The sequence below is a fragment of the Manis pentadactyla genome, chromosome X (assembly GCF_030020395.1).
Source record: "Manis pentadactyla isolate mManPen7 chromosome X, mManPen7.hap1, whole genome shotgun sequence".
Lineage (NCBI taxonomy): Eukaryota > Metazoa > Chordata > Mammalia > Pholidota > Manidae > Manis > Manis pentadactyla.
The window spans coordinates 126286744-126310779 of record NC_080038.1 but is presented as its reverse complement, the minus strand read 5'-3'; the positions used below and the strand labels follow the sequence as shown (position 1 = coordinate 126310779).

The 24036-nt window shown below is 39.4% G+C and overlaps 2 protein-coding genes across 10 annotated transcripts in view; one reads left to right on the top strand and one right to left on the bottom strand.

The window, feature by feature from the left end:
- The window catches only part of ARHGAP36 (Rho GTPase activating protein 36), a 162170-nt gene extending 144958 nt beyond the window's left edge, over positions 1 to 17212 (bottom strand). The window contains exons 1-2 of the mRNA XM_036931211.2: positions 17106 to 17212; positions 16343 to 16434 (exon numbers count right to left, since the gene is read on the bottom strand). The gene's annotated coding sequence lies outside the window, so the exon portion shown is untranslated. The remainder of the gene's footprint in view (positions 1 to 16342; positions 16435 to 17105) is intronic.
- A 94-nt stretch (positions 17213 to 17306) lies between these two features.
- ENOX2 (ecto-NOX disulfide-thiol exchanger 2) overlaps positions 17307 to 24036 on the top strand; it is a 302249-nt gene continuing 295519 nt past the window's right edge. For 4 of the 9 annotated variants that reach the window (XM_036931203.2, XM_057495827.1, XM_057495828.1 and 1 more), the window contains exons 1-2: positions 17321 to 17476; positions 18763 to 18822. The gene's annotated coding sequence lies outside the window, so the exon portion shown is untranslated. Of the gene's footprint in view, positions 17477 to 17546; positions 17605 to 18762; positions 18823 to 24036 lie in introns of those variants that run through there. The other 5 variants (XM_057495823.1, XM_057495824.1, XM_036931200.2 and 2 more) reach the window with 5 other exon arrangements.

The window sequence follows — 24036 nt, the reverse complement described above, 5'->3', positions numbered from 1 at the left end:
CCTTAAGGTATTTTATGTCACATAAAAATATAATAAAGTTAATAATGGTACGTGAATAACAACACAAACTTGTGAATTGCACAAAAATGGAGTCATAATTTATACAATACAATAAATAATATTCTATTAATGTGTGTCTTGATTGATAATAAGGTTTTTCTGTCTCACTCTTCTGCAAAATCATTGATTGGATATCAAAATTTATACTTTTAGCAACCTCATTTTCAATTGTTATAATGAAAGCAACATCTCTTTATAGGCTATGATAATATTAGAATAAATTTCTAATAAATCATTTTGAAACATAATTTGTGCTACACCTAAAGCTGATGGTTCTTACAATTTTTCTAAAGAGATCTAAGTCTTCATACAAACCAGTTTTCTGTATGTGTGAATTTAATTTTTAAAATAAATGTATTTAGTGGTATGTTAAGTATAATAATATAAATGGCTCCTAATATGTCATGCCCTAATCCCTGGACCTTTATATATGATGAGATACAACTCCTGTGATTGTGTTATATTATGTGACACAGTTAAGCTCTACTCAGGTGAGCCTAATCAAATCACATGAGTGCCTTTAAGTGTACAGAATTTTCTCCAGCTAGTAGCAGAAGGGCAAGTGGAAGAGATTTGAAGTATGTGGAGGATTCAAAAGGAGGGCTAGGGCTGCCATTTCTGCTGTAGTGAGAGGACATGTAAGAAGTTTCTTTTCCCCCATTTAGAAGGCAGGCAGTAAGTTGTGCCCATACTGGTGGCGTGGTGGAGAGAGGGGATGTTAGCAGTAATTAAGCTGCAACTCCTGGAGGGGAGAGTCTACATAAATTTATGTGGAATTCCTTTGTAAGGATGATTTGTCTCTATTCCTCCATTTATTTATTCAATCATTTATTTGTACCAGTAAGGACTCATAAATATTTATTTTATAGTTTGAATTATAGTAAATATTGTTATTTACTTTACTGTTCAGATTTTTCCATCTTTGGCCATTAGGGGCTCTTTTGGGTTGGTTCCTGTGTGCCTTTGACATGCCCAACATTTTTTCTTAGCACTTCCTTCCTTTTTTGATTCATGAATGGGAAGACTTAGCATTGAAAGATCTCAATTCTTTCCAATTTGATCTATACATTCAGTGCAATAGCATCAATTCCAGCAGATATTTGGAAACTGACAAGCTAATTTTTAAATGTATATGAAAAGCCAAAGAAACTAGAACAGCCAAGATAAAATAGGAGGAAGAAAAAGAGGAGCAAGAGGGAGGAGAGAAAGAATCACTACCACCAACAAGCTGGATTCCTTACACTACTAGGTAGCAATAATTAATATGCTGCAGTAACTAAATAGTATGGTATTGGTGAAACCACAGCTAAATAGATGAGTAGAGTAGAATAGAGAGATAAGAAACAGTTCTAAAAGTTCAGTAACTTGCTTTATGACAGGGGCATTACTACTCAGTGGTTAAAAGATGCTGGGACAAGTGAATATTCACACGGAAAAATTAACCTGACCTCTATCTCACATCATACACAAACATTAATTGTAGAAAAAAATATGGAAGAATTTTTCATTACATTCAGAGAGAGAAATTTTTCATAAATATGGCACCAAGAAATTAATCAAAAAAAGGCAGATTGATAAAATAAACTTCATAAAGCTAAGAATATCTTTTAATCAAAAGACAAGTAAAGGGCCAGTCAGAATGGGAAAATACATGTGTACATTCTGACAAATATCCAGAACATACAAAGAACTCCTTTGGATTAGTAAGAAAGAGATTGACAAACCAAAGTTTTTACATAATGGACATACAAAATGTACATAAAAATGTGCTCTTAATATCATTTTTCGTCACACATAAGGCAATGAAGAGATATATGTATCCCATCCCTTCCTAATCAGAATGGCTAAAATTAAAAGGGCTGATGATGCTGAGTGTTAGTGAGGATATGAAGCAACACGGACTCTCGTACATGACTGGTACAAGTGTAAAATCGATGCAACCACTTTAAAATATACTTTGGTTATGCAGATGTATATCTATGTAAAAGTTTGTCAAGGCACACACTTGAAATTTGTGCATTTTACCATCTACAAGATGCAACTCAATAAACAAAAAAAAATCAGAAAATGAGAAATGACATGATAGGAGAAATTTGAACACAAAATGTATATTTTTCTGAAAGAGTGTAGGTTTTGTAGTCCTACAGAGCTCCCCTACTGATTAGTGTGTAGATATAGAAAAGTTGCCTAACTTCTCTGAATCTCAGTTATCCTCATTTTTAAATGGGGATACTTAGAGAAACTGAGAGGATTAGATAAGATTCTGCAGTTAAACATAGCATATAGCAGATATTCAGTGCTTGCTGATTCCCTTAGCTTTTCCCTTTTCACCAAGCTACTCTAGTCCCCAATTTCCCTATCAACACAGGTGGCATCTACTTTTGGTCTTTTGTTCCCTATAGGTCAGTGGTTTCTAAAAGCAACATTGACACACATCTCGACCTGAGTGTGTTAAAAGACTGCGTGTGCGTGTGCGTGTGTGTGTGTGTGGTGGAAGGGTGGGGGCAGAAACAAGTAACGCTGGCACACTAAGACTCCTGGGGAAAAGTGCCCTTATATCCCAAAAAGTCCTGGATAGATTAGGTGCCAAAAATGTGCTTGCTGGCTAAGGGAGTGGGAGGTGAACTCTGGATCAGCCTTTGTTTGGTTTCCCTATATTTGAATGTGGAGTTGGTACAAGTGGTGGTGTGTATGATATTACTTCTTCCCTCCCCCACTGCCACCAGAGCTTATTGACCCAAGTTCAAAGTACTCATTGTTCTCTTTAACTTCACATCATATAATTACCATTGGTGGTTGCTACCATTTATGACGTTATGATTAAAAACTTGAACACTGTGTCTGCCACTAATTAGCTCTGTGAGTTACTTAACCTTTCTGAGCCTCACTTTAGTTGTCTGTGAAAGGGTGATGCTGCAAAAAGTGGCTGAAAGGATTTCATTTTTTTAAATGCGTGTAAAATTCTTAGCTCAGTGCCGGCACATGGTTAAGCACACAGTAGTACCTTTTGATGCATTTGGCTCTGTAGGCCAGGGGCTTTACACATATTACGTCTAACGTTCTTTGCTTTTTGACTCCCTTTCCATATCCCACAAGCCCTCACCAGGCACCCAGTCATCCTTAAGGTGCCCTGGCCCCCACACAGTGCCTGCCCACAAGAGTATTACCCCCTGGTCTCGCCTGGCTTCCCCTTCTCTTTCCCTCTAAATTTAACTACCCAATTTCTTATATCCTAGTCATTACCTCTAGTTCTCCACAAGGTGGCACCAGAGAATGTGAGAAGCCCATGAGCTCTGAGCAAAACTTACCAGAGGTTTTTGAATTCTGAGGGGGTTTCCTAGAGAACCAAAGACGACTTTCTTGTGGGAGGAGAGGTTTTGTTTGTTCGTTTAAAGCCTTCCCTAAACTATATTGCATGGACCGTTTGTAAGTCAGGTTATATAGTCCTGCCCATACTTTTCATACAGGTGCTTGTACCTTTCCTCACCCTTTCTGTCCAGCATTTGGGCCAGGGGCCCTTTCTTTTAAGACAAAACATGCCCCTGACACTTTCCAAAGGGATTCCTCTCGATCCGTTTTGCTGGGACATAATCATCCCAGCTGCACTTCGAACCTTTTCCTGTTTCTCCAACGTTACTCACTGGTACTTCCTGGAAAATGTCCAACTGAGGATGTTTCTATGAAGTTGGGAGGGCAGAAGGGAGGATTAGTTAACTATGGTTGACTAGATTCTCAAGGCACCTTGACTCTGGAATCCTCAAAATTCTAGACTTTAAGCACTTACCTTATACACTGGAATATGGTGTATAATGATCCTTAAGATCGTTAGTGAGGTTCAGAGTGGAGGGAGAGAATCAAGAGAAGAGCTTTAAGAGGTGGATAGAAAGCACATAATATGCTTGTTTCCACAGCTGTGAAATGGAGAAAATAATAGTTGATACCACATGGGTTATCATAACAAATAAAAGTGCACCTCCTTGTAGAGCACTTGTAACAGTACCTGGCATGTAGAAAGTGCTTTTATTTAAATAATTGTACCACTCAATTGTCCTGTTATTACCAGTCTATGGTCACATTGAAGCTCTCTGGACAAAAAGGTTAGGAGGCTAACCTTTTTCTGGTTCTCAGTCATTTCAATGACTCTAGGTTCCTACTTTCCCTGAATTCTTACTGACACAACACAGGATCTGTGACATTCTTCTCTAAGATGTCTTTGTTGAATAACCCCACTTTTAGATAAAATCAATTAGCATCAAGGGGGCTGGTGATTAATGGGTACAAAGGTGTCTCAAAGAACCAATATGGGCCTATTTGTGTTACCAACCCACTGGTAGATGTAAGAGTGAGCAATTTTTAGCACCAACAAGAGAGGTAGAACCTGCTCCCCAATTCCATTTCCCCCCTTCCTCTCACCCCACCACACCGTGTCATCATGCACTGTTTTCTGTCACTCAATGACTGTTTATTTCTAGGAGGATAAAAAATGTGAAATGATTAAGCTCATATAGTGAAAACCATCATTTTTCAGAAAAAGCTCCAACCCAGAGATGGGAATGGACTTGCTTAAAGTCACAATGCTAAGATGTTTGTTTCTTCCAAAGACTCAAGGCTCCTTGAGGGCAGGGACCATGATTTGTACTTGATTAGTATTTCTCTTTACATAGTGGAAGGCCAATGACATTGTGGAAGCAGAACTTGTCTTAAAATTGGAAAACTTGGGTTATGAGCCGACATCACATACTAATTGCACAACCTAGGCTGAGTCACCATGTTCCTTAGACTTAGTTTCTGCCTGTGTAATATGGGATTAATCATCCCTGATTTATCTACTTCACAGAGTATGATCAAGATTACATGAGAGAATGGGCACAGATATTTATTATAATCAATAAAGTGTGAGCCAAACCAAGGCACTAAATAGGTCTGAGCTAGGCATAAAGAAGTCACCAAACAAATGCTTTCTCTTGGCATAGGGCAACCAGAGAAGTGGCAAGGACCTCAGAAGGCAAGGGTACAGGCAAGGTATACAGAGTCTAGGGTAACTGTCTCTCCTTCTCCTATCTTGTGGAAGGGACACCAGAGCAATGCCCCACCTCCAGGCTTCCTGGAACAGGGGACCCATTGTCCCAAACCTACATGAACTTCCACTTGTGCTGTGTCTGCAACTCCTTCCATCTTTTCAGCTTTCCACATTCTTTAAATCCTTCTCGGAGAGTGAGGTTATAGGCTACAATCAAAATTCCTAGTCATAGCAGCCCTCCAAGAATTGGCCTCACATTGGGGAGTGGAGCAGTAAGTGCCATGATGGTAGCCATAACACTGTGCTCTATGTGACTCATGCCCTCTGGGGCACAACTCCAGGGAGAAAACAGCTAGTGTCCCCTGCACATACTCTCCTTTCTGGCCTCTGTGCTCACACACAGACTATTTCCTTCATTTGGAATGGCCTAGCCTCGTCGCCACCCATTCAAACCTTCTGCATCCACTGAGGTCCTGCTCAACTTCTAACTCCTCCATGAAGCCTTCTCTGCTTTATCTAGCCCAAGCTGGCCTCTTGCTTCAATGAACACCTGACATGTGGAAAGTGTTATCCTAATTTACATATTGTAGTACTACAGTTATTTTTGGCAGTCCCTGGTAACACTGAAGCCCCCCAGACAAGGTGTTAACCCTTTCTTTGCTCTCAGTCACTTCAGTCTCAAGATTCTTATTTACCACTCACCCTTAAAGTCAGCATCGCACAATTTAACACATTCAAATATTCTCTAGTTTCTTCATGTGATTTAGTCTTCTCTCCTTAACTGTTAAGTACAAGAGGGCAAAGACTATGTCTTAAATTCCTTCTAGTGTAGTGATTAATAAGTAATGTTACAGGAATAATAAGAGCTACTTTTATTGAGCACTTATAGTGGGTCAGGCACATCAAAGGAGACTTCAAATAAATATGTCATCCAATCCTCACAGCAACCTCTTGAGGCAGGTACTATTACTCATTTTTCATAGATGAGAAAACTGACGTTAAGAGAGAGAATTTGGCTTGCCTAAGCCCAGTACCACTCACTATCAGCCTGGCTCCAGAGCTCATTCTAAACTAGCATCCCATTGTTTCTCAAAATGTGGTCTGCATAAATCACCTGAATTAGAATCACTTCAGATGATAATAACAAACCATTGCAACCCACCTCACTGAGCTGAGCCAGAATCTCTGAGGATAGGCCCAGGAATATTTGAGATTTTATCCAGGTATTCAACATTAGACTAAAGCTTGAGAACCAATGTACTATACTTAACAATTACATGCTAATGGACACAGAATCACGCATGTATATAAATAAAAACATACTATCAACACACAATTTTTTTTACATGAGACTACTCTTTAGGGCTCTGTAAGGGAACATTTCCATAGAGTCTGCTTTTTCAGCCAAATCACATCAAGAAATTCTCATAATGAATCCCACATTCCTGCCTGCATAGAAAAAATGGGTATGAAAATAACTTGGCCTTACTAGATCCTGGCAGTAGAGGATGAGTGTCTGGCTGCCCAGACTCAGCCCATCCTACTTCTCCCACCCCTACACAGTGTCTATGAGTCTGTCCATTTGGTTAGGCCAGAAGCCAATTTCGAAAGAAAGTAAAGCTGCACAAGGTATATAAAAACCTTTGCTTGGCTGATTTTAGCTGTGTGGACTTGAATAAGTTATTTAATTGCTTCAGTTTCTTCATGGGTAAAATTAAGATGATAATAATAATAGTACCGATTTCATAAGATTGTTATAAAGGTTAAATGAGCCAATACATTTAAAAAACTTAGACTCTAAGACTTGGAGCAAGAACTTGGCAAGTTGTAATCAATGTTAGTATAATAGCAGCTATCGGGTTTTTGAGTGTAGCATCCGGACCCTGATTCCCAGCTGGATTACAAGTGGTTTCTCAGGTAGAAGACCCTGGAGAGTTGGTCCATATGGTATGGGAGAATATGTTTTTGGATATGAACCTGGGATGGAAGAAATAAATAAAGATGCTGTTTTTCTTAGCATTTCCTCCTGTTACATTAATTTATCATTATCTATTTTATGGCATGAAGCTTTACAGCAAAAATATTCAGTGTCCTATTCTCTAGGCTCTGCAGATGTTGCCAGATATGGGATAAAGTGAGGAGGTGACATCAGAATGAGACGGCAAAAAAGAAATGAATGTATAAGTTCAGAATTCCTCATGCAAAACCCTTAGGGTAAGATGTTCTCTGAAATTCAGAATTTGGATAGGTACTATGGTAAATATATGGTATATAATACCTCCAGTAGGTATTACAAACACATTAGTATTTCATAGTGAAATGGATAGGCACATAAGTAGATCAAATAAAAACAATAAATAGTCTCACATCGTTCAGATCCAGTTTGCTGCCCAATGAGGTTTTGTGGCAAACTTATGAAAACTTCTGGCTTTTAGACATTACTAAGTTTTGGAATCACAGAAAATAGATCATGGTTCATGGTAGGAAGGAAAAGGATGCAAGCAAAGGAAAGTAGTTGAGCCTCACCAATGAGGCCATGGTTGAAGGCTGAAGACTCCTTGGTTGTGGACTGGAGACCCATTCTTCACTTTTTGCAGCCAGAAATTGCACTCATACTCCCACCTGATGCTCCCAAAGTGCATATCACCTTAAATGTAGGGTTGTATATCACTTAAGGCAAAGTTTTGCCCATAATACATGCAGAAAACACGACCTTGGGATAGCAGCATCTCATACACTGGGGCCAAATGTTGACCATGAGTTGCATCAGGAAGTAAAGGATTGGAACAGAACAGTTCTGATTTGCTCTTTTAGTGTATTGAATTCATACACAAGATGTTATCTGGAGAAAGGACACTATACTGTAGACAAATAATGTGTCAACCTTAGCACTGAAAATTACATTGGACTGTATGATTGAAATTTGCTGAGATAGTAGAACCTAAATGTTCTCCCCCCACCAAAAAAATAAATAAAGATTAACACATCAGGTGATTGATTTGTTAACTAATTCGATGGGGGCGGGGAGTGATCCTTTCACAATGCATATGTGTATAAAATTATCACACTATATACTTTAAGTATCTTACAGTTTTGTCAATTACACCTCAATAAAGCTGAAAAATAGTGGATCTCTTTGACTTTACTCTATTTGGAGTTTGTTGAGTTCTTGGATATGTAGATTCACATTTTACATCAAATTAGGGAATTTTTCAGCCATTATTTCCTCAAATATTCTTTCTGCTTCTTTCTCCTTTTTCTTTCTAAGACTCCCATTATGATTATGTTGGTCTACTTGATGGTGTTCCATAGGTACAGTAGGAGCTTACTCTGCCATACTGAAGGCAGAAAATCAATCCCTCTTGACCTCATCTTATAAACTTCCTAGGGGAAGATATAGATGCCTGATACAATGTAGATAAGCTAAGTCAAGAGCAGACTGTGGAAATGATGGAAAGCTGGCTGTAAGTTCCCTTAGAAATACTGTTGTCAGGGCTGGTCCTTGGACAGAGACAAACATATGTAGGCTTACTTCAGTGATTATCTACTTCTTTTTTTACCCCCATACTCTTTCTGCACACTAAACACCACCAGCGATTCTCATTTCACACTCAGTGATTCTCATGGAGGAGGTGGCCTACAGCTGCATGTAACCCCAAGAAGCTTATGGTATTCCCCCTAGTGTACTCTCAACCCCTCACAGGTTCAAACCACTGCAGTCAATGATATAGTGTAAGTGTAACATACTCCTACCACTAATCCTTCCCTACATTAGCCTGTACAAGACTCCAAAAGACATTCCTGGAGGCTGAGGTATTTTGAGGCAACATGATAAACCAGGAAAAACATTCAGTTGAGGGTCAGACATATTTAGGTTCTAATTTCAGCTCTGCCGCTTGTTAACTGTATGACTTTAAGAAAATCTCTTAACCTCTCTGAACACATTTCCTCAACTTTAGAAAGGGGATAATAATAATAACGTAAACCACTTTACAGAGTTGTGAGAATTAAATGAGATGAACTTTGTAAAGTCAAGCGGTGAAGGTGAGATGTAAATCTCACAAACTTAATACAAGCAAAGCGGTGGCAACAAAGAGCATAGGAGATTTGAGTAGGACAAAGTGGGATTCAAAACTTGGCTCTAATATACTAGCTGTGCAACCCTTTCAAGCCTTTTAATTGGCTTATCTGGTTTCCTCATCAGTATAATGGGGATATATATCATATATACTTATCATAAAAGACTGTCATGCAGATTCAATGGAATAATGTAAGTGAAAACAAACATGTGCACGCATTCCACAAATATTTGTTGAACATATAATGAGTATGATGTGATAGAGATCAATGTAGTGTAGGGAAAGATGGGGAAATACTTTAGGAAGGGTGCTCAGGAAAGCCCATTAGTGGCACAAAAAATGTGATGGAAGAGCTTAACAAATGGGAGTTTCCATCCCTTGCAACTTTTTCCAACTTGCACTACTTCCACCCAGCCAACTTGTAAAAGTTTCTCTCCTTCAAGAAGCACTTATCCACTTCCCTGGGGTACCAGCTCCCTCTTCACCAGTTCTTTCATTTCCCCTCCCTCTCATGTGCTCACCCTGCCACTCCTAAGCATAAAATTCTGAGGCACCAAGAACATTGCTAGTCCTGATTCAGTAACCAGCCTCCTTCCATGATTCCTTCCCTGCATCATGCCTGCTATTTTGTTGGTAGGAATCCTCTTATTTTCAAGCTTTTCATGACAACTTTATTGAGATATAATTTTAAAAACTGCTATCACCAACCACAGCCTGAACCCCAGAATAAAGTTTCTGTGTTTAACCCTAACCAAACACCAAGATGTAGCCTGAACACCTAATTGGATTTGGAGACTTAATCCTAATTTCAGACCAAGCCCTAACCCTAGCCCTGGATGGAGATCTTAATTATATCCATAGACTGAGCCTCTTTCTGACTACACTCCAAGGCCTTAACCCTGATTAAATTGAGTCCCTGGATCTAGTCACATACTCATTGGCTAGGCCTGGTCCAAGAATAAATAACTATGACTGGTCCCAGACTGAGTCTCTAACCTTGATCTCCTACTGAACCCTAACTATGGCTACTGATAAGCCCTTAATTCATGATACACAAAGCCAACCTATCATCAGACATAGACCCTAAACCTGTCCCAGGCTGAGTCTCAAGCCTGATCTACAGACTGTGACCTAATTCTGGGATATACTTAATATCCTATACTGACTACAAAGTGAATGCTCAGCATAGATACTGACTGAGTTCTAACCCTGACTACAGACGAGACTCTAACTTGGTCACAACCTGAGATCTGATCTTGGAAACCAACCCAGCTACAATTTCCACAGACTTAGCACTAACCAGAAAATGACCCCAACATTGGCAATAGAATGACTACTAAACTTGGCCTCATACAGAAACAAAAACATGTATAGAGAGTGAATTCTAAACTTGGCCAAAGACTGTGCCTTAATCCTGGCCAAGAAGTGAAACTAAATCATCTACAAAATTTGAGAATATATTCTGACCACATCATATGCCCTAATCCTGCTCACAGATAGAACCCTGAACAGATCCACAGCCTGAGACTTAACTCTGCTCAAAGTCTAAATTCCAAACCTAGCCAGCTAGTGGGTTCATAAATCTGACCACCAAATAGTCCACTGAACCTGGGATAGACAGAGCCCCATCACTGGCAACTGATTTGGCCCCTCAATCTTATAGCCTCTAACTGGTTACAAACTGAGTCTCTGGCTACAGACTGAATTCCTAACTCTCATCACAGACTGAGTCCATAAGCCTAACCTCTAAACTGAGTTTTCTACCTGGAAATAAAACCCATTCCCCAAAATGGTTAATGACTGATCCTGAATCTTTGAGATAGACTGAACCCTATCTCTGGCTAAATGCTAGCCCTAGACTGAGTCCCAAGTTCAACAATAGCTTTAACCTTAACCGTAGCCAAAGACAAATTTTCAATTCCAGAAACTGAACTGTTCACCAACATTGGACAAAGGCCGAACCCCAAACTTGAACATGAATTCAGGACAAAACAAAACAAATAATTTTCATAGTCCTTGCCTAAACTAACAAGATATTGAACTCTAACTCTGAGCACAGACGCAACTCATCTTGGCCAAGATCTGAGCCCTATTCTTGGCCACATTTTGAGCACTGTCCTGGGATGAAGACTGTAAATACTGCCCACCGTCTGGGACCCAAAGACTGAACCCTAAGCCTGGCTAAAGAATGATTCCTAATACTACAAGACTGAATCAAAACCCTCCTCAAATTATTAGTCCTAACAACAGGCTCTGACTCAGTACTAACCTTTGTCAAAGACTGAGTCTTAAGCCCATAAACAAAGTTCCCTCTATTAGTGGCCACAGACTGAGTCCTAGCACTACCTTGAGGTTGAGCAATCAGTCTGGGCACAAACAGAACCCTAAATTGGGGAGAGATGTACCCATGACACAGGGCACAGTAGGAGCACTAAAAATTAGCACGGACTGAACCCTTGTACTAATGCCTGCTACACGAGCCAGAGTCCAAGACCCAATCTGACAACAAGGATATGAACACTCTGAACTCAGACCCTGGCAACAGCTTGAGCCCAAAGCCATGACTGCAGCCCGAGTCAACCTGAACACAGCCGGATCCTATGTGTTGTCTGTTCTCACACTACCCTCATTTGTAGACTGACATGAAACATCAACAGCCAATCTGAAAAACACGTCGATACTCTTAACCCTAAAACCTCCTTCATAGTAAGCCTTAACCTGGCCGTTGGCAACCCTCAAACTGGTAAAAGCTTAGTCAGATAAAAAATCAGCTGCATTTATATACATTAATAACAAACTTTTTGAAAATGAAATTAAGAAAACATTCTTTTCACAATAGCATAAAAATAATAAAATATGTAGGAATAAATTTATCCAAGGAGATAAAAGCCATACTGAAAACTATAAAACTCTATGAAATAAATTAAAGCAGGTGCAAATAAATGGAAAAATGTCCTTTATTTATGGATTGAAGAATTAATATCATCCAAATGTCCACACTACCCAAAGTGAATTACAGATCTAATGCAATCCTTATCAAAATCCCAAAGCCATTTTAAACAGAAAATAAACAATCATAAAATTCATATGGAACTGAATAGACAGACTTCCAAAGAAAACATACAAATAGTCAACAGGTATATGAAAAGATGCCCAATGTCACTAATGATCAGGGAAATGCAAATCAAAACCGCAGTGAGATATCACCTCACACCTTAGTTAGGATGGCTACTATCAAAAAGGCAAGAAGTAACAAGTATTGGTGAGGATGTGGAGAAGTTGAACTCTTACACTTCATTGGTGGGAATGGAAAATGGTGCAGTGATTATGGAAAAAAGCGTGGGAATTTCCTCAAAAAATTAAAAAAGAACTACCATATAATTCAGCAATCCCATTCATGGGTATACACACAAAGGAAATGAAATCAATATCTCAAAAAGGTATTAACATCCCAATGTTCATTGCAGCATTATTCATACTAGCCAAGATATGAAAACAACTCAAATATCCATTGACAGATGAATGGATAAAGAAATTGTTTTACACACATAAATGAAATATAATTCAGCTTTAAAGAAGGAATCCCATTTGTGACAACACAGATGAACGTAGAGGACATTATGCTAAGGGAAAAAGCCAATCGCAAAAGGACAAATATTGCATGATTCCACTCACATGAGGTATCAAAATAGTCAAATTCTTACAAGCAGAGAGTAGAATAATGGTTGCCAGGGGCTGGGGGAAGGGGAAATGTGGAGTTATTGCACAATGAGTAAAATGTTTCAGTTTTGCAAGATCTATAACATAGTGCCTATAGTTAAGAACATGGTACTGTGCACTTTAAAACATGTTAAGAGGATAGCTCTCATGTTAACTGTTCTTACCACAAAAAAATCCCCTCAAAAGAACACAAGGTAGTTTTTGAGGTGATGGAAATGTTTAGTGCCTTAATTGTGGTGATGGTATCATGGGTATATGCATATGTCCAAACTCACATGTGTCCAATATGTGCACATTAAATGTGTAGAATTTTTTGTATATCAATTATACCTCAATAAAGCTCTAAAAAGAAAATGGAAGGGGCATTGCCTATGATTTCTGTCTCTTTAATCAGGAAAATAACTTTTTCCATATGGCAAAGCATATTTATTTTTATGCCTCATTGTTAAAAGGCACCTGAGAAAAAGTAGTGTTACTCTGTTAGAGTCTGATTTTGAGAAAGATAAGGGAAAAGGGTCCTTTAAGGGTATTGGGTTAACCAATGAACAGTATTTGCCAAGAAGGAGCCCTCTAAAATTAATGTCAGTATTAAATAACCTATCTACATTTGACAAATTGTTCTCACAACTCAATCCAGCTACTAATAATTATAAGCCTCTTTCAAGTGTCTAAGTAAGCAAAAATGAGTGCATTGGGTATTGAACAATACTAGAATTATGTAAACCAACATGTTAATAGAAAAATAAATCTTAATCAGCACCAACAGCAGTACTCAGTGAACATTCTACATAAAGTCGAAATGGAACCACTACCTGCAGAATCAACTCTGATACAGGCCCAGTTGAAGTGCTGACACAGGTCCACTGACTGAGCCATGCTCTAGCCATAGAGAATGAGGTATAACACTGGCCACTGTGACTTGACTCCACAGATGATCCTGAAATAGGTTGTCAACAAAGACAGAACCCTGCCACTGGCTAAAGTCAGAAACAACACATTGACTTATTCTGGTCAAACATGCATCCCAAATCCTGTTCATAATATTCATAATTGAAGTCTTGGCCAAAGCCTCTAAAGTTGTCCACAGATGAAAAGCTAACATTGGTCTGAGACAAAATTCTTGGGCACATTACAGGTAATGTCCCAATATGGCAATAGACTGAAAATTAAATTTAAACATTGATTATGCCTTAACAATACCTAGAGATTGAGGTCTAACGCTAGACCAAGAATAAACTCTAATCATGAACACTAATTGAAACTTTGCCTGATGAAAGACTGAACATAAATCCTGCTCAAATTCTTACTTAGCCTTTCCCCAGGTAACAAAATCAGCATGAATAGTAACCCCTGGCAGAGTCATAATGCTGGCCTTTACTGATTCCTAAACCTATAAATAAAATGATTATTGACCAAAAACTAAAGTCAAACCTTGAGCTGAGTCCTAACCCTAGCTGTGGTCTAAGGCTGGTCCCCAGACTGAGCCCTAACGCTGATCTTAGAATGAGGCCTCTTCCTACATTCAGACTGAATCCTAATATTGGCCAAAATTTGAACTCAAACCTTGACTTCACAATGAGGTATAGTTCAGGACACACTGGAAAATGGCAGCCTCAGAGTGAGCCTTCACACTGGCCAGAAATGCACTCTGATCCTTGTCACAGTTTGAACCATGACTGTAACTCTGGGGCCTAACGTTGATATCAGGCAGAGCCCTAAACATGGTTCCATGGTCCTCTAACCAAGGATCCACACTGACTTGAAAAGATAGCATCAGATTGACTGAGCCTTAACCTAAGCAAGAATTGAGGCCAAACACATTCTACATTATAAACCTGGAACCTGGCCATGACTTGAGCCTGTACCCTGGCTTTCTATAGAGCCTTAACCTTTGCCTACTAATTGATCTACAAATCTAGCTAGACTGATTACTCTGGGCCGCTATTTCACAAATGCATCTTCATCATTATCTTATCTTTTAATTGGAAATATTTTCAAGCATACTTTCTACCAACAATAGATCAGGTGTCCCACCTTTGTATGTGTAAGCACCTGTGCACACACATACACACACACATTCTAATAAGCCTTGCCTTATTATTAGTTTAGCAATAAGAAATATTACTTGTTACAGCAGTGTATTTTAATTATTGATCTTGTTTATTGATAGTTTCTTCCTACTAGAATATAAGCTCCAAAGGGGAGGGATTTTACCTGGTATTCTTTCCACTTCCCCATTCCCAACAACTAGAATTATGCCTGGAATGTTGTAAGTACTCAATAATATTTGTTGAATGTATTAATAAGTTCCTTTTTACTCTTCTGTCTTCTCTTATTTGAACTCTCTTTGCTATATTCCAGTAATTCTACTTTATTTTCTCCCAGTTCATCTACCTGGCCATTCTTCCTCAGCTTCCTTTGAAGGCACCTCTTCTTTTACCCACTACTAGAACATTGTTATTTTCTAGGTTTCCATACTTAATCTTTGTCCTTTTAAAAACTGCTATTCTAAACACTCTTTAAGTGAACTTTAATCTGTTTACTGATTTAATTACCATCTATATACTGGTGTCTCCCAAATGTTTAGTTCCAACCCAGACCTCTCTCCTGTGCTTCAGATCAGTATTTCCTTGCAGCCTATCAGCCAGATGCCCAAAGACTTCAAATTTTATATGTCCAGAATGGAATTCCTCCTATCCTTGATAAAACTTGCCATTCTTTCTTGGTCCCCTATCTCAGTGAATGGTATTACGATACATTCAGTTTTCTAAATCAGAACTTGGGAGTCACAATGGACTTGTTCCTTTCCCTCACTTTCCATATCCAAATTATCACCCACACCATCTGATCATACCATTTCCTTGCTTAAAATCCTTTGGTTCTCTACTGCTTTCAGATGAAATTTTGAACTCATTGGTATGTCCCTCTGTTCTTGTCTAATCTAGTTTCAGCAATATTGGATTCTTCTTCTTCTTCTTCTTATTTTTTGGTTCCCTGAACTCTCTCACATTCTTATTTCTCTGTACGGAATATGGTTGACCTCCCTGCCCAAATCTGACAAGCATCTTACTGGTTCTTCAAATTTCATCATTCAAGCCTGGTTTCCTCCAGAAGTGGAATGAGTTCTTCCCCTTCTAAGGTCCTACAGAACCCTGGGTGATTGGGTGATATCTTTCCTCTCTTGCTTCAGTTTGCATTTCAGATTTGGGCACACACCCTTCCCAACGCGGTTTTTAGAGCACTTTGCACATTGTATACTCGATCTCCCCTTCTAGATTGTGAGCTGCTTGGGGGCAACACTTTTCTGTTTTCCAATTCTGCAGTAACAGTGCCTAGCCCAGTGCCTTTCACAAAGCTGTTTTCCACATTAATTGTTGAATCTATTGAATCCTCTTCTTCCTTCAATTCTCTTTTAAAACTTTTAGGCAATTACCTTAGCAAAATGCAATTACCCTTCCTTTACCTTTATTCCATTTGGGAATCAAAAAGTTGTCCTTATCAGTAAAATTGTAGTAATCCAACTGTAACGATTCATTCAGCTATAAGGATCCATCTCTTACAAAGAAAAGTCAAAAGTTAGGAGTGAAATTAGCCCTAATGAACAACGACTTTCCTTAACCTTTAAATCACATGAAAGTGCTTAGGTGTCTCCATCTATTTTTTATCAATCTCTTTTCACATGTATTTCTTTTTACTAAGAAAGATAAATAACTTCTTAAAGAAATATACAGTTATTCCTTACTATTGAAGTTGTATTGTCTATCTGTTCTAAACTGCGGTATTACACCAATGTATGTGGTCACTGTTCTTCATGGCAACAATGTGGCTTCCTTCTGGGTTGGCTTAGATCACATGTCTATGCCTGTTAGGACACCATTTCAAAGGAAAAAATATGATTCCCAATTAGAAATAAAATATACAGTTTTTCCAGAACCTTTGAAGTAATGCTAATGCAGATGGTTTGCACAGAACACACTTCGACAGTTTTAAAGGACCAGTTAAAATTCTAAGCTTATCAGAGCATAAATAACATTTTTAAGTCATTCAATCAAATCTCAATGAGAAATTCAAATCACAATATAAAGTGTTTCCCGCAAAACGTTAATAGCTTTACCAATAGTAACATAAATCTGCAACCTGCAACTGCCCCCACGAGCTCCCCATGCTCTAAGAAGGGAGATTCTGTAAGACGGTGCACTCCAAACTACAATACTTATAACACCAACCTCGCTTTGAATTCTGGGGACAAATGGACCAGCTGAGAATTGTGGGTATATAGAAAGAAGCATCTCGACTCTATCTCCCACAATCCTCTATTTCGCTTTCTTCTCTCCGCCATTGCCCCAGGAAGAACAGCCTCCAGCGACGTCAAACTACATTTCCCAAGAGGACAAGGGATTGGGCCTCCGGCGAGAGGGTGAGAGTACAGCCTTGGGCCTGAATGCCGGGCCTAAGCCGGCTAGCGCAAGATAGTGAGGTCAGAAGACAGTTGAGCGGCGTGGGGCGCCACCAGGGATACGAGCCCAGGAGCTCCTGCACTGGCCCGATTTCCCGCAGCTGTATAAGGAGTAGCGCTTCGGTAGGCGTGGAGCTGGAGGTCAGAGAGGCAGACAGCCTGACTGGCTGTGGCTGGGTACTGCGGGACTGAGGGTACCCAGGGAGGAGGGTGCTTCCGGGCCGCTGTCCTCGGCGCCGAACTCCGCCCAGCCCCGCCTCTTAGGGGAGGTGGGTGTCGGGCCCGGGAGTCTGGGGTAGGCTTCTGAGCTCTAGGCGCCAGAGCCCTGGAGCCTCGGGAACGCGCTCTCTTTTCTCTTTCTTCACCCCTCCAGCTTTTTCCTCTACGCCGCCACCCCCTCTTCCCACTTCCGCCTTGTGTCTCCGCAGAGGGCTGAAGTTATAGAGTTCGCGACATGGAAGGATTGGGTGATACCTTTCCTCTCTTCCCTCAATTTGGATTTCAGATTTGGGCACACACCCCTCCCAACGCACCCACTCCCAAATTCCCTCTAGGGGCGTGGGAATTCCTTGCCACGCCCAGGGCATGACTTTGTGTCAAATTTTTATTTTCTGCCTCCTTGATGGTGAGATACAGATCGTTGTCATCGCATTATGGGCCCCCTCAGCCACCCGCTTCGGTGTTTGCAGTGGAAAAGGTTTCCTCTCAATTTCCAGAGGGTTGGGGAGCAGAAGAGGGAAGGAATCTCGCTTTTAAGAAATACGTGTTTAAGGTTCAGCGCACTGTTCTGGTGAGAGTAAAAGGCAAGTTAGACCTATATTGAAAACAGAGCGCTTTAGGAGTTTCCAGCAAGTGCTGATACAGCACGTGGACAAATATTTGGGGGTGGGAGGTACACCAACTACAGAATAAAGTAGACTGTGAGAAACAGACTGTATTAATTATTTTGTTATTACAAACACGTGCAAAAAATGCTCAGGGGTTAGTGGAAGGGAATACTGATGGGGGTGGGGGTGGGCGGCGTGATATGTGGAAGGCCAAACCTAATCCTGGAAGTTCTGAAGGCTTGAAACTGTCATACATCTTCCAGAGGAATCCTGGTAGGCTTTCAGAAGGCGGTGAATCTTAATTAGGACTCCAAAGGAATAAAAGGAATTTGAAATGGGCAAAGAGGAGGGGGGAGAAATGCTTCCTAATACTGGGGTTGGAATTGGAAAACGGTGGGTAGAATAGGGAGCACTTGTGTGACAAGTGGGCTTGCCTGACTGGAGTAAAATGTGTCAGCAGGGATAGACGGGGAAAGCAATAGTGTTGAAAAGCTTGGGGTCATAATAAATGGACACTTTGAAGCATCCACATAGTTTGGATATTGTTCTGTACCAAAGACAAAAAATTAAGATTGGGTGATTTTTGTTTTTTCTTCCTAGGGGAACCTGTTTTGAAATCAATTCTTGGAGAACACAAAGAAGTGTGGTGGTATGTTCCAGGTGTGAGTTTAATTTAAACCCAAGAAGAACTTTGTCTTATAGACTGTTTTGTTTGTGGATATTCTTAGCTCCACTCTATAGTTGTCAATTTTAAAGCCTGGTGATGTAAATTTATTTTCTTAAGAAATGCATTTGCTATCCTTCTGCATCATATTATCTGAGTTTCATTGGGCGACAATAATAACTGCTATTAATTGAGCCCATATACTGTTCCAGGCACTATCATAAGTAATTGGTTGCATATCTTAAGAGTCCTAGGAAGTAGGTACTATTCTTCCCATTTTTCTAGAAGAAGAAACTAAATGCAGAAAAGTTAAATGACCTACCTAAGGTCACATATATTGTAAGGAGCTGAGTTGGGGTTTGAGTGACAGATTTCTGATTTCAGAGCCCATGCTCTGTCCACCATCAATCATTGTTCACTTTTGTTCTTGACTTTATATTTGTGGTAAGGAGATATTATTATGAGGTATAGTTCATCATCCTGGCAAAATCCCAAATGATTCACTTTTAGTTTCTGTGTCAGTATGTATCTGCTATAAAATAGCTGTCAAAGCCGGATGAGCTTAACGGCTATTGCAGCCGGAGCTAATTGTGTCTGCCAAAACTATAGTTAGTATGGCTATTTTTGAATTAAATGATTCTCTTTTAAAAAAAATCTCATATTTCTAAGCTATTTGGATCTGGACAGTACTTTAGGTTTTTTGTTAGCTTTTATTTTAAGTGACTTTCTGGGTCGCTGGGTATCCTCCATGACTTTTACCCACATGAAGTGTTGGAGATGCAGCAAAGTATGAGATGTGAGCTCTCCATGGGTCTAGTTAGGGAGATAAATGCCCATAATTTGAGATAATGTAGTGTGTGGTATAACAGACTGGTGTGCTGTACTGTGGGAAGATAAAGGAAGGAGTGACTAACTAACAGAGAGTCAGGGAAAAGCCTTCAGTGAGGAGGTGATATGACAGATAGGACTTGAAGGATAATAAGTTTGCCAGGCACAGCAATGGAGGGAGGCATTCCAGATAGAGGTAGCAGTCTGTGAAAGATATGGCTGTACAGTAGCAAGGCATGCCATTCAATATTGAGGAATTCAGCATGACTGGGGTGCAGATTGTTTGGGAAGAGGAAGGTATAATGGTAGAAGGGTCTGGAGAGGTAGGTCGGGGCTGATTTGTGAAGAACCTTGAATGCAGTGCTGAGGAGTTTAGATGTGCTCTCATAGCCTTTGTTTCTCGAAATGTAGGACATCTGCCAGAGGTGGTTATGTTGTACTCCCACAAACATTTTAAATTGTATTAATTATATATCCTAATGTGTCTTATAAAAGATAAAACTGAATTACATCATCAAATCTAAGGTTACTTAGGATCTGTGTTAATAAAAATAGAAAGTGAACCCATTTTAAGTTCGTTTCAAGACAGGTATTAATACTGATATACAAGGTGTGTGAATATGGGAAAATCTCCAAGTAATACTCAAATGACTGAAATTTGGGAAATACTGCTTATAGGTGATAAAAAAAAACATTACAATGTTTTAGCAGAGGAGCACAAGATCAGGTTTCCACTTTAGGGTGCACTGGAGGGGAGGCATGACGAATTAGGAGGCTAGTGGCTCCACAGAAAGATGTTGAGAACCTGAGGGAGCAATGTATGGGAGGAGGGAACAGATTTGAGAGACATTTAGGAAGTAGAATTGAGACTCAGCATATGTGAATATTATGATTCTATCAATGCCATCAGAATTATTTTAAAAGTCTATATGCCCCTTGCCTGTTATCCTTTATATTCTAAGATAAGCATGTTATTGCCCAAATCAGGCTATGTACATATATGCATTAAGGTAACAGTGGAGGCTTGTCATGAACAGGTCTGGATTATACACAAGCATCCTCACTGCCTTGCTGATTGTCCTTGAGAGTAGTGGCACAAATATTTATGGCTTTGAGAAGGAATGTGAGTATGATCTGTGACCCTTAGCCACCTGAGGAACTTCTCCTCCTTCAAGACCCAGCTCAAATGTCAACACCTCTGAATGCACACACACACAGAGATGCATAGACAATGCAATGTTAGGCTCCTGGCTTCCATAGGACCTTGCACTTACCTCTGCTCTAGCCTGTACCATATTGTAGTGTGTCAGTCTGTGGATGTGTCTGTCTCCCCGCTAGACTGTGAGCTCTTTGAGGACAGAGACCAGGTCTTACTCATCTTCATGCTCATAGCATCCAGAATAGCACTTGGCACATTGTAGACACCTAATAAATAGTTATTGGATGAAAAGAATGAATCAGCATATTCGCATGAATATAACTCTGGACCTTGGTACCACAGAGTGCCAAATGCTACAAAAACCCTAACAGTTTGCTACAGTTGCTACTTTTGCTGAATAAAGCAGTAAATTAAAGTGACCTGGGTGCATGACTGCACTAAAGGTTACAGGGTTTCTTCCATTTTCACCCACTCTCCTGTAGTTCCTTTTTTCTTTCTCAACATTTATCCACCCAGCCACCTGTTCCTTAGGCCTGCTCATTGCTTCTTTCCTCTTGACGGAGTTCACATTGCTCCTGCCTGATACTCTGCCAAGGATCCATTCCTCCTTTCCCCCCACCTAGTCTAGTTAACACCATTCTTGAAATCACTCTCAAATGGGTCTCCTACTTATATAGATACTGCTAGTGGGACTGTAATTTGATAAAGCTCTTGTGGAGAGAATTTGTCAGTATGTATAAAAAAATCTTAAAATCAAACATAGCTTTTAACCTACCACTTCAACTTCTAGGGCTCTATGCTGAGAAACAAACATGATGTTTCCAAAAATGAGCTCTCAGGATATCTATCCCAGAATTGTTGATAATAGCAAAAACAAACAGAAAGAAAAAAAAATAACGCTTTTAATGTCCAAAACTAGAGGCTTGAATTAAATCAGTTATGGTTCATCTATAGCATGGATTACTAAGTAGCCATGTAAGTTGATGTCACCAGAAACTATTTAATGATGTGAAAAGTTGTTTATGATATATTAAGACAAAATTCAGGTTATAAAGCTGACTGATCCCAGTTTAAATACACACAAATTTAAATGACACATGCATATGTACACACACATACACACACATCTATCTGTGCATGAATACATAGGAAAAATCCTGTAATGTTAAAAATACAGAAAATATTCATAGAGGCTTGTTACAAATAGTAAGATTACATATGAGTTCTGTTTTTTTAACTTTTTGCCTGTCTTTATTTTCTAATTTTCTATAATGATACATTTGTTTATTTTTAGACAGTTTAAAAAAATGTTTTGCCTGTGTCCACCTCTTTTACCAGTACCTTAGTTTAGGGCACTCTGCTCACCCACCCCACAACACACACATGATTTCTAGCCTGGATTGCTATTGCCTCCAACCTGCCTCCCTTCCAGCGCATTCTCCACCAATGCTGACAGCATGATTTTTCTAAATCGCAAATGGAAGCTATCTGACTCTATATAAAACAGTTCAAAGGCTGCCCAAGATAAAATCCTCAAGATAAAATCCAAACTTCTTAGACTAGCTTATAAAACCTTTGATAATCAACATCCTGTTTTTCTCTCCAGTGTCACTTTTTCCTCCAAAGATTTTACTTTTTTCTGGAGTCTTAGGTTAGTGCCTGGCACATAATAGGTGTTTAGTTAATGCTAGCCAAATGTTGATGTAACTTGTATGGGTTAATTATTATGTGCCAGCCAATCCACTGGTATTCCAACTCATTCTCAGAGTAAAAGCATTAAACACAAAAGTGATCCCTATTTTACAGATGAGAAAATTAAATAAAGAATAAAAATAATCATAATAACACTTTTTAAAGAAAAATCAAATCCCCGTGCATAACACAGCTCTCTTCATTTTCCTGCAGCCCCTGCCAGTCTTTGTCATTATGCCTACAGACTTTGTTCATTCCCTTGGGCAAGTTATATGTGACCACAGCATAACCAGAACAGTCCAGACTGACACGATCTCGCCATGTCACAGTTCACATTGTGCTAATGTACAGAAATCTTTCCTTTGTGTACATAACACTTCATGCGGGAGAGACGGAAAAGCTCCAATTGCTGTGTTTTTTCTTTCTGTTTTGAAATTCTATGTCTTTTGGGATGGGGATGTCAGCAGAGAGCTACAGAAAACGGTGATAGAATTGAATGTACATGAAACAGTGTGTCTCATGGGAGCCAATGTCATTGGTTAATTAATTTTTTTAAATGTCATGTAGATGTATTTCCAGGAATCTCTCCCCGGGGAAGACCTTGGTTGAATTCAACTGTTAATCCTATTTACAGAATGCAGCTCATGCGTGCACTATATTCTTGCATTGTTAAGTGATCTTAGACATATGGGGTGGATTACCATAAGAACATACAATCAGGTAGATATAGGATATCTGATTTTCTCTACAGAAATATATGTGTTCATATTGTCATTCAGGATCCTGCAGCATGGTCTTTCCTTCATTTTCCTTACAAATAATACCCATTGTGCAAAAGTGGATGCTCTTTAAAGGACAGAAGTCCTTAGCATGAATCGTCTGAATAAAATGTTATTACCTTGTAAGAAATTGTCACTTTTTAATACTCCAGGAAAAAGAATCTATAGTTCTCCTGCTGCATTATCAAATAAGTTGAACATAGAAATTAAAGATAGAGTCCCAGTTCATTTGATGAACTATAGTAGGCTTACTATGTACGAAGCACTCCATTAGGCACTGCACTAGGTACTCATAAATACCCTCTTTTAATGCCTTCTAGACAGAAAGAGAGTGAGAGGTCTAGTGTACACACAAGAATGAGTGTGCAAGAGCAATGGAAGAAAGATTTTAACAAGCAGGCCCATCATCTAAATGAAAATTTACCCAGCTGAAAATTGGGATATGTGCCAGTAGGGATTTCTTCTTCTTCTTCTTCTTCTTTTTTTTTTTTTGTCTCTTCCTCTGTTGGATATATAGGTGAAAATGAGCTATCAGAGAGCTGATATGCAAATGATCTGCTTCTCTATTTACCAGCAGTTTGAGAGAAGGATCAGTGACTTTCTGTATGTCCAGCCCGACACACGCCTCTGCCGGTGGTGATGTTGTGAGAGTTATGACTATGTCAGCTTTTCCAGGGCTTCTGTCTCCGCAGCAGAGATTTGGCAGACACCTCAGACAAATTTTATGTCTCTTAAATCTTCCTCAAGCTAGG